This window comes from Bufo gargarizans, chromosome 1, assembly GCF_014858855.1.
Source record: "Bufo gargarizans isolate SCDJY-AF-19 chromosome 1, ASM1485885v1, whole genome shotgun sequence".
Lineage (NCBI taxonomy): Eukaryota > Metazoa > Chordata > Amphibia > Anura > Bufonidae > Bufo > Bufo gargarizans.
In genome coordinates, this window is record NC_058080.1 from 690,748,010 (window position 1) to 690,760,083 (window position 12,074).

Below are 12,074 nucleotides of genomic sequence, written 5' to 3' on the forward strand. Positions count from 1 at the left end.
CTGGATGCATCAAAAAGTTCAGCAAGAATTGCAAAGCATTTGTCAGAGAAAAGTGATGCACCTACTTTGAGGCTACAGACTTCTCTGCATGCTAGTGGTAGTAATAAGCTTCAGGCTTCCCATTATATTAAAAAGGACAGAAGGATCCACTGTGCAGAGACTGTATTCCACTAAGCAGAGCTATTATGTAGCCACAGTGTGAGAGATCAGTTGCACCCCTTGGTCGCTTTGGGAAGACTGTGCAGAACATAAGAGTGACTAATCTCTCTATCTCCCATATGCAGCCCTGGAAATTGGATATACTCACTGTAAATACTGCATCCAGTGTGTACAGTGCTTGTGTGAACCTTGTATCAACTGCTGCAGTAAAGACTATTTCTCTGAACCTGCCTCATCATGGTCTTTCTCCTGGGAGGATCCTGCCTTGCACCTCACAGCAACCGCTGAGAGGATCCTGTCTTGCACCACACAGCAACCGCTAACAACAAGGGCACCCCTAAATACCATCAGGCAGGAGAGCCCCAAAGTCAGGGAGTGCTCTGAAGGGAGTATAAGTTGCACTCTTCCCATCACTGCATGGCCCAGGGAACGTCCGAACTGTGAGTACTACTACTCATATCCTCTGCTTCGCCCCTGCGGCTCGCTGTATACTAAATACACCATAGCATCACCAGGGAGTCTCAGTAAAATTTTCAGTTTTTGCTGCTTTTCTGCAACAAAATTCACATGTGTAACGTGCAGATTCTGTCACAAATTTTGACAAGGATTTGCCCAGGACGTCACTGTTTGCACTGTAAATCCGCACTGAAAATCCAAACTGTTGACATGCTGCAGAACTGTGACAAACCTGGGCAGAAAAACATTCAATATCGGTTCAGCAGCACAACTATGTGAGTTTGGATACTGCAGATTTGCAAATCTACACTGCAGTCCAATTCTGAAAATCTCATCTGCCTAGCTGGTATTGTATTACTATCCCCTGCTAAAGTTTCTGTCACTCGAATCTCTGACTGGCAACTGTAGTCTATTAATAGTGCCTTCAATTCATACTGGCGGCATGCAGGTTGAATGATACTACTGGCCAAGTCGTTACTGAGGTGTGTAGGGTGTCTTTACTTGTTACCCCCTCCACTGCAACAGGGTCTGGAAAGCTTTAAACAGGTTACCTTGCTGACTGACTCCTCGCCTGGCCATGCATATTCTCCAGTCTTGTCTTTCTTCCTCTCTTGTTGTAGCTCAGGCAGAGGATCCCACGACAATCTGTTAGTCTCCGGATTTTTTAAGTGACATTGGGCCTCCAAAAAAACATTATATTTTGGGATGAACGAATCAACTTTGGATGAAACATCCGAAGTCGATTCGCATAATACTACGTTTGAATAGAGATGGCCTTGCGGTTCGCCCGGCGGTTGTTTCGCGGCGAACTTTGCGTGTTCGCCGAACATGCGAACATATGGAGAAATTCGCGCCCGCCATATTCTTTTACATTATGAAGAACTTTGACCTATGACCCATCCATCAGGTGGTACAGGACAGCCAATTGAGACATTTCAGCACATGGACATACCCCCTACCTTATAAATAAACCTGATCTGGCCACCATTTTACATTCAGTGTTTTGCCAGTGTAGGGAGAGGTTGCTGTGTGGAGTAGGAACAGGCTGTTAGGGACACCAAACGCTATCTAATAGGGCCAAAAAAGTAATTTTAAGGACTAGCATACGTGTGCTATTTATATGTGTGATACACAGAGGGTTTCCATATACAAAAACACATAGATCTATATAGTGATCAACTGGAAGTCAGGGGCCTAGGGGCTTACTAGGGCCATTTTTATATAGGGTAAGGTTCCGGACGGGGTCGCTCTTATCAGGGCGGGTGGTCTGTGGTTAGGCTATCAGGGCCATAATAGCACCCCCCTGTAGGGCAATATCAGGGAAAGTTCTTTGCCCACCTTGTCCTTTAATACCACATCATCATCTAGCCCAGGGATAGATGGTTTTGGCTTTCCCTCCGGGATTCATGGATGTGCACTGGAACCCCCCGGATTGTGGTAGGACATATGGTTTCTGATTTGGTGCCGCCGAGCACCTGACTTAGTGCCGCCGAGCACTTGTTATTGTCTACCACATCTATGCTTTTTGCGTAAAGGGGTTCTGCACTTTGTTTTAACTGATGATCTATCCCTTGGATAGATCATCAGCATCTGATCGGCGGGGGTCCATTAGCTGTTTGAGAAGGCAGTGGCGCTTCAGCAGCGCTGCGGCCTTCTCGCTGTTTACCGCTGGCCCAGTGACGCCACGACTAGTATCAACTAGCGTGGGCGCAGGGCTACGCTCTGTTCACTTGAATGGAACTTAGCCCCGCCCACGCTAGTTGATACTAGTCGTAACATCACTGGGCCAGCGGTAATGTATTAGAATGTATTGGCTCCTTGCGAGACTTCGCATAATAATTTCATAAATCAATTTCTACTGCAAAAAAAAACATTTCCCGAACTCCGGTTCGGTTCAAGTAAAAATGAAGAAAATAAAATACCCTAAACATGTTTGGTATCGCCACGTCCGTAACAACCAGCTCTATAAAAATATCACATGAACTAACCCCTCAGGTGAACACCTTAAAAAACAAAAAATAAAAATGGTGCCAAAACAGCTATTCTTTGGTTACCTTGCCTCACAAAAAACATAATATAGAGCGATTAAAAATCATATGTACCCCAAAATAGTACCAATAAAACTGGCACCTTATCCCATAGTTTCCAAAATAGGGTCAGTTTTTGATTGTTTCTACTGTAGGGTGCATCTGGGGGGCTTCAAATGGGACATGGTGTCTAAAAACCATTCCAGCAAAATCTGCCTTCCACAAACCATACGGTGCTCCTGTTCTTCTGTGCCCTGCCATGCGCCCATAGAGCAGTTTACCACCACATGTGGGATGTTTCTGCAAACTGCAGAATCAGGGTAAAAAATATTGAGTTTTGTTTAGCTATTAACCCTCGATGTGTTACATAAAAAAATAAATTGAAATGGAAAATCTGCCAAAAATGTGAAATTTTAAAATTTCATCTCCATTTTCCTTTAATTCTTGTGGAATACCTAAAGGGTTAACATAGTTTGTAAAATCAGTTTTGAGTAACTTGGGGGGGTGTAGTTTCCAAATGGGATAATTTATGGGGGTTTCTACTATGTAAGCCCCACACTAGTGACTTTAGACCTGAGCTAGTCCTTAAAAAGTGGGTTTTGGAAATTTTCTTAAAAAATTTAAAAATTGCTTCTAAAATCCTAAGCCTTCTAACATACCAAAAAATAAAATGTCATTGACAAAATGATGCCAACATAAATTGGACATATGGTGAATGTTTTGTCTTCATACACGTTCACACAGTGTGCAGTCTAACATTCAACATATACCATTCCTGTCTTCCAAATAACAGGACTGTTCTTTGTAGTCAATTTTTTTTATTGGTAAAACAAGATTGTTGATTGGTAAAACTACTGTATAAAAATACAAATAGCAAGTATAAGTATAGATAGCATGTACTATAAAATTTGCATTAACACTGAAAACACATGGTAAAATGGCTGCCTATACATAGGATTACATGTCTAGCTAACAGTAGTAACAACTCCCTGAGTAACAATTACAACTAGCTGAACAGCTCTGCATAACATAATGTCCCTGAAACAAAGACAGATCTCTCGCCAGATATGATTATACAAGGATGGTGGAGTTTAAGAAGGAGATAAGCAAAAGGACAGCTCTACTGATGTGTCCTGGAGACTACAGACTTCTCTTTCCCAGGATGCTTTTCACTCCCACAATGCAGTGCACAACCCACAATGCAGTAGTTTTTGTAACAGAAAACAAAAGAGTAATAAGACTTAACACAGCTAGATGGTGCTATAACCACACTAAACACTTGAGAAATACCAAGACTCTGGCAGAATGAACTGGAATCATTTTCTAACCCTGCTGGGCAGAACAGGGAATGTTAAGTAATAAATATTTTATGAGGTATCACTTTGTTTTAAAAGCAGAGAAATTGAAATTTTCCAAAATTTGCGGATTTTTTCATAAATAAAGGTGAAATATATTGACTCAAATTTAAGACTGTCATGAAGTACAATGTGTCACGAGAAAATAATCTCAGAATCGATTGGATAAGTAAAAGTGTTCCAAAGCTATTACCACATAAAGTTACACATGTCAGATTTTCAAAAAGAAGCCTGGTCACGAAGGTGCAAAATGGTCCAGTCATTAGGGGTTAAACAGTATAATTCAATGCAGATTAACTCCTTAGGCCTCTTTCACACGGGCGTCATGTTTTTGGCCCTGATAAGATGCGGGTTTGTCGCGGGAAAATGCACAACCATGTTATAAGGGAAAATAATAATGATCGGGTCTCCATCCCGATCGTCTCCTAGCAACCGTGCATGAAAATCGCACCGCGGATGCTTTATGTCACTATGATTCTGTGGAAAAAAGGCCGTGCAGAGACACATAGCATTATAAATCATGATAATGCCGTGCACTCCTGCAAGTCCAGAGCAGAGGATCATACTCACACACGGAGCGTGATTCCTGCAATGGACTCGCTCGTGTGAAATAGCCCTTAGAGAATGCATGTGGCTAACTCCAATCATGCTTCAGGCCTCTTGCACACAAACGTTGTGCATCCGTTCCGTGCACTGGGGACTGCAATTTGCAGTTGTCTGTGCAGCAGCCGGGACAGACCGAGACCCATTCAACCTGTATGGGTCCGTGATCCATCCGCACTGCAAAAAAATAGAACAAGTTTAATTTTTTGCGGTGCGGAGGCACGGACAGAAACACCACGGAAGCACTCCATTGTGCTTCCGTGGGGTTCCGATCCCTGCTTCAGTTCCGCATTTCCGTGATTGCGGATCCATTCAAGTGAATGCGTCCGCATCCGTGATGCGGAATGCACACGGGCCGGTGCCCGTATATTGCGGACCCGCCGTATGAACCTAGAAACATATAAAAGCAAAATAAAACCCACTCCAGTGAGGGGTGAATCTAACACTGGCGCACAAAGCCAGTCTTAGTAAATGACCCCCAGTATCCTAGGGCAAGGATTGATTCTGCCTGACAGTCAGTGTAACACATTATGGCAGGGGACTAAACATGACACAGTATATCACATTGCCTAGCTGCTCACTGAATATGTCTAGCAGGAGCCTAGTGGGTCACTGCACATTATAGTAAAAAAAAATTACGTAAAAATCAAAATTTTTCTAAAGTAAAAATGAATATAACCATAAGGCTTCATGCGCACAACCATATTTTTCATCTGTGCGCTATGGAATGGTGAGTTCCATTCTATCTAACTATAGCTCTGCCGTGTTTGCTGCCACCTGCTGGTGAACCAGGTAAATTACATTTATAACAGTTATATAACAATATCATAGATGCAGATTGTGGTGAACCTGGAACAGAATACATAAATGACATTTGGAGATGAGCGAATTTACGGTTATGAAATTTGTTTGCGTTTCGTTTACTGGTAAAAGATGAATTGCGTTATGGATTCTGTTACCATAGACCATAACGCAAATCTATGACGGAATGCGTAACGGAATACCTTTAGAGACATTCCGTTATTCATTCCGTCATAATAGAAGTCTATGGGAGAGGACTCCGCTGCATAACGGAAACGGGACAGATCCGTTTTGCAGCCCATAGGCTTCTATTATGATGGAATGAATAAAGGAATGCCTCTAAAGGCATTCCAACATAGAATTGCATTATGGCCCGTGGTAACGGAATCCATAACACAATTCACCTTTTACCAGTAAACGAAGCGTGAACGAATTTCAAAATATGAAATTCGCTCATCTCTAATGACATTGTATTAGCCCAATAAAGAGAGTAGCAGGGTGCAGGAGTGGTAACACCACTCTGGGGTGTTACATATGGGGAGAGGCCAGCGCTGCACCCTACCAACTTTCCAAAGCAGCTAGAAGAGGAAACCAGAGCCAGCTATACCTTCCCTTATCTCTGGTCTGACATTAGCTTCACTAATAAGGAGGAGTGCATTACCCAGAATGCTGTATATGTGTGATCAGAAACAAGGGAAATCATTAATGCCTATGGAAACATATGCAGTCTACATGCTACTCGTTTTACTCAGTGATGCAAATCTGATAAATGACCTTTGCATTCTGAATCAATACATTTGCAATGTCAGGACAAGCTGTTGCAGTGCTGGGACATAGAGACTTGCTGTTATCATTTCAGTCCAGCAGAGGGAGCCAATTCCCAGCTACACAGGAGTTCAGCCAGTGCCTGGGGAAGGAGAGGAGTGCAGTGCAGGAGATCCAGAGCAGGGTCCGTTACCGGAGCTCAGGGGTGGTGTGATACGAAGCGCAGCCCAGACAGGTACAGAGAGGCAGCAGCAGGCAGAGCATTGTATGGCCCAGAAGTGCAGCCCAGACAGGTACAGAGAGGCAGCAGCAGGCAGAGCATTGTATGGCCCAGAAGCTCAGCCCAGACAGGTACAGAGAGGCAGCAGCAGGCAGAGCATTGTATGGCCCAAATGAAGAGTGCAACACGGACCAGAGCAAGGGAGCAGATTGTGGAGCACATGTGCCAGACAAGCATGGCCTCCGAAGTGCCCAGCCAGATCCTCCACTGCAGCAAAGAGAAAGGTCCACCCTTGGAGAGATAGAGATCGAGCACCAGGAGGGCCCTCGTCTGCTAGCAGGATCAGTAGGTGCCGCCTCTGAGAGACTGTATAACAGGCATGTCCAAACTGCGGCCCTCCAGCTGTTGCAAAACTACAACTCCCAGCATGCTCTAATAGCTGTAAGCTATCCAGGCATGCTGGGAGTTGTAGTTTTGGAACAGCTGGAGGGCCGCAGTTTGGACATGCCTGCTGTATAAAGTTAGACTTCTTTCACAGGGGCTGTAGTTACACCCTCCCTGTTATCTACACATCTTAAGAAGACAGCGTCCCTATTATGTACAAATATACCTGTTGCACAAGTTCACGAGTTTATCGCTGTACTGCAAAATCATCATCAGTAAAGCCGTTCCAGTGTTACTCAGTTGTCAGAGTGAGTTTTGTAACACCCCGCTAGGGAAGCATTACCCCTCTTTTGCATATGCTACTAAGTTGTTTTTTGCCGGTTTATAAGTCCAGGATTGCTCATAAAGGTAACCTTTTAATTAACTGTAAGGCTGCTAGAAAGCTATGGGAAGGGTTAAAAAGGTGAAACTTTGATGACAGACTCCCTTTAAGTGTAATGTGCCTGATCTACCAGCAGATGGCGGCAATCTTGGCAGAGCTAGTTTCTCTGGAGAGGAACCTTCTGGTTCCTTCCAGCCCTCTCTAGAGAGGGAGGAGTTTTAGTTAGTGGAAAATCAGTCTAATCTACCCTCCTAAGGGAGAGGTCGTGGCTAGCTAATCCCCTCCTTGGGGAGGAAGCAGGCCTTGTCCCTGCTGGACAGGCCCTGCCTGTGAGTTCTACATTGTTGCATGTCCCCTCCCGGGTTGCATTGCCTAAAGCCAAGATAAGTAAGCTTGAAGCCAGGAAGAAGTTCCTAGGATTACATTCAGAGACAGACTACAGACAGATAAGGTAAGTTCCAGCAAAATAGGAAAAGTTTCCTATTTAACCCATCTGACATAGCAGAGCCAAGACAGTACAGATTCAGCAGAGAGGAATTTGTTGCCTGACATTTTCATGCCAGAACCTGCTGATGACCAAGATAAAGAAGATTGTTCCTTGATGCAAGTTTATGCCAAGTAAATCTGTGTTCAATGTTACTACAAGTCTGGACTCCATTTATTCAACTTCCTTCATCACCCCTTGTATTCACTGCTTCGTCCAACCACCTCTGGGATCCAAGGATATCCAGGTAGGAGCACCGTGACACGTGCATACAACACCTTCAGAGAGATTGTAGGTCACTCTACACCACTCTAGCAATCCTACTTCTGGGTACCAACACCTTCTACAAAGGGGACTCCATGTCCTCGTTGCTTAACTGCAACTAGCGTCACAACTACTTGCTCTGTAAGAGGGACATATATTGTAAAAAACTCCCAAGGGGCAAGGGATACCCCAGACGCCCGGTTTAACAGCGCTGCAGTTTGTCGCCATCCACTTGCACCCCGTAGACATTTAGAAACTTATTAAAGGGGATTTATCACTTTGAAAATGCAGTCTGATCTGCAGGCCCCATGTTATAGAGCAAGGGTTTGCTGAGCAGAGTGATATATTGTTTTGTAGGAGAAGATTAAATAAAACTCGTGATTCAGAGCTATCTCTATATGCACAGTCATACAGGGAAGGCTTTAGATCACTGTCTAGGACCAACCCCTATAATGCCCCCCATTCCTGCATCACTCCTGATGCCCTCTTCTGCTGCTGCAGAAAAACATCTGGCGACGGGGGGCTGGGGGATGATGGGCAGCCAATAGCAGGTGGCGAGGGAAATGAGCCTCCCTATCGTCACCTCCGATGCTAGGGAGGCACGTTCCCGTTGTGGCCTGCTATTGGCAAAGCCCCCTCTCCCCGTCACTGGATGTTTTGATCCATGTGACGGGGAGATGCAGCGGCAATCGTGCGGGCTTCAGGAGAGACGAGGGTGGCGGGGAGCTGGGTAAATATAACCTGCATGTGGTGCCCAGGCATTTTGGGGGGCATTACAGGGGTTGGATTGTAGCGGTCAGGGGAGGAAAAGACCGCAGGGCATGATCCAAATACAGTACAGCAGACAAGGAGGCTGAAGCAGATACTGGCGTTATTAAAGGGCAAAATATAATGGCCGGAAAATCGGATTACCGGTATTGTGCCGATGCACCAAAGGTGCAATCGACAAATGACTGAAACAGTGTAAACAGGTTTACATAAATTTACAGGAAGGAGAACTGAACTTTGCATCCAAACAAAATGCGCTCTAAACAGCAAACACATAAAAATGCAAGCTATTCTCCTCTACTATTCTCCTGTCTGTCCCTGCTAACCAGGGCAAGTTTCTACAATACACTGACTAAGTCTCCTGTTCTATGACCTATCACAGATTAGCACCGATGCACACTCACAGTCAGTGGGCAGCTGCTTGTCTTGGTCTGGCACGTGAAGGCAGGTGCAGTCTGGCTCCTGATCCGGTCGCTTGCTTGTCCCAGCGTGGTCTTTTCCCCTCTCTCTCTCTCTCTCTCTCTAGATTGCAGGTGCCGGCATCCACATAGTTCAGCTCTGACAGGAGAAACCCGTCCTGTCACAGGTCTCTGAATTTGACACTTTGCTCCTCTGGAACACACTTTGCAGTCTCTGTTGATCTGTCCTATAGCAGCCAGGAAAAATCACTTTATAGTCCCGGTAGCTCCATCCCACAACAGCAGACTCTCTCTGTACACCTCAGCAAGGACGCAGACTCCAGCTCTCCTTCCCGGGAACTTCAACTCCTCCTACATCCTCTGGAAGCAACCACTTTCATTTCTCTCTTACGCAGCGACACAGTTGCCTCTTGTGGCCGGAGGAAGACATCACAGTCTGTGTGAAACCTTATCATTAGCAATACAGCGCAATGTAAATTGGTGTTTCTAGGGGCTGACCCTTACAGGATAACCCCTTTAATTCCTTAAGGACCACCCACAGTCTTTTGTCATCGCTATTTTAGAGGGAGTAGGACTCTTCTGTGACTGTCAGCACTCCTGCTCCACAAACTGTTAGGCCCCATGCACACGGCCGTGACCGTATTGCAGCCCACAAACTTGAATGGGTCCGCAATCCGGAGCTGCGGTGCGGAACGGAGGCATGGAACCCCACAAAAGCACTACAGAGTGCTTCCGTGAGTTTCTGTCTGTGTCTCCGCACCGCAAACAAATAGAACATGTTCAATTTTTTTGTGGTGCAGACGGATCATGGACCCATTCAAGTTAAATGCGTCTCGATCTGTCCCAGCCGCCGCACGGACGTTGCCCGTGCATTGGGGACCGCAAATTGCGGTCGCTAATGCACGGAATGTCCACACAACAGCCTTGTGCATGAGGCCTTAAGGTCCATTCACACGTCCGTGTGTGTTCTGCGGATCCGTGGATCCGCAAAACACGGACATTGGCGATGTGTATTCCGCATTTTGCGGACCACACATTGCCGGCACTTAATAAAAAATGCTTATTCGTGTCCGCAATTGTGGACAAGAATAGGACATGTTCTATTTTTTTCGGGATTGGAATTGCAGACACGGAAGTGCGGATCCGCAATTCTGGATCCGGGCAGCACTTCGTGCTGCCTCATAGAAATGAATGGGTCCGCAATTCCTTAACCTTTTGATTACCACAGTTTGTAACCACAACGTGATCAAAGGGGATTTCTACCTTTAGATTGGGTCCCTGATTTGGTTGGGGGCAGGGTAACTCCTCTGCAGTCAACTCAGGGGACCTAGAAAAGACCCCAGCATGTAAGTTCAGTAATCCTGCTGTTAGGCCACACTAGTGTTGTCCTAACCACAGTCTGTGCCATAGAGACTTCCATAAAGGGCATCTGTCAGCAGATTTGTACCTATGACACTGGCTGACCTGTTCCATGTGCACTTGGCAGCTGAAGACGTCTGTGTTGGTCCCATGTTCAAATGTACCCGCATTGCTGAGAAAAAGGATTTTTTAATATATGCAAATGGGCCTCTAGGAGCAATGGGGGTGTTACCATTACACCTAGAGGCTCAGCGCTCTCTGCAACTGCTGTGTCCTCTGCACTTAGATTGACAGGGCCGGGCAGGATAAACGTGATCACGCATGGCCCTGTCCCCCTAACGTCTTGTGCTGTTAGTATGTGGCACAGGTGCTGTACAGAAAGGAGGATTGCGGTACAGAAGAGAACTGCTGGTAGTGGTACCCTTCACTAAATAGCAGACTTGGCACCAATATGTACCAAATAGTCATTCATAATCTGAATATTAGTCAAGTACTACTTCAAAACAATCACAGTTTAGGTTTCTGACACCACATGGAGAGGTGAGCTTTTGAGATCTGTTCACATTATGCGGTGCTGCTTGGTATCTGTTGTTGTTGTGATGCCATGCCTGGGGGTTGGAGGGGCCCCGTGCCATAGGGCCTTAGGCCTCATGCACACGACCGTTGTGTGCATCCGTGGCCGTTGTGCCGTTTTCAGTTTTTTTTCGTGGACCCATTGACTTTCAATGGGTCCGTGGAAAAATCGCAGCAGGGGGCAGACCCCCCCCCATCTGTTTTTAACTCATTGGTGGCCAGTGCGGCCGCCCCCCCCCCCCCTCCCTCCCCTGTAGTTAACTCATTGGTGTCCAGTGGGCCCCCCTCCCTCCCCTGTAGTTAACTCATTGGTGTCCAGTGGGCCCCCCCCCTCCCTCCCCTGTAGATAACTCATTGGTGTCCAGTGGGCCCCCCCCTCCCTCCGCTGTAGATAACTCATTGGTGTCCAGTGGGCCCCTCCTCCCTCCCCTGTAGATAACTCGTTGGTGGCCAGTGGGCCCTCTCCCCTCCCTCCCCCTCCTAATTAAAATCGCCCCCCCCCACTACCGATCGGAGTCCCAGTGTAATCGCTGGGGCTCCGATCGGTAACCATGGTAACCGGGACGCTACTGCAGTCCCGGTTGCCATGGTTGCTTAGCAATTTGTAGAAGCTTCATACTTACCTGCGAGCAGCGATGTCTGTGACCGGCCGGGCGCTCCTCCTACTGGTAAGTGACAGGTCTGTGCTATAGGCAATGTGCCGCACAGACCTTTCACTTACCAGTAGGAGGAGCTCCCGATCGGTAGTCTCCACTGCCACCAATGATAGGGGGGGCGATTTTAATTAGGAGGGGGAGGGAGGGGAGAGGGCCCACTGGCCACCAACAAGTTATCTACAGGGGAGGGAGGGGGGGGGCCCACTGGACACCAATGAGTTAATTACAGGGGAGGGAGGGAGGCCCACTGGACACCAATGAGTTACCCAATGAGTTAATTACAGGGGAGGGAGGGGGGCCCACTGGACACCAATGAGTTAATTACAGGGGAGGGAGGGGGGCCCACTGGACACCAATGAGTTAATTACAGGGGAGGGAGGGGGGCCCACTGGACACCAA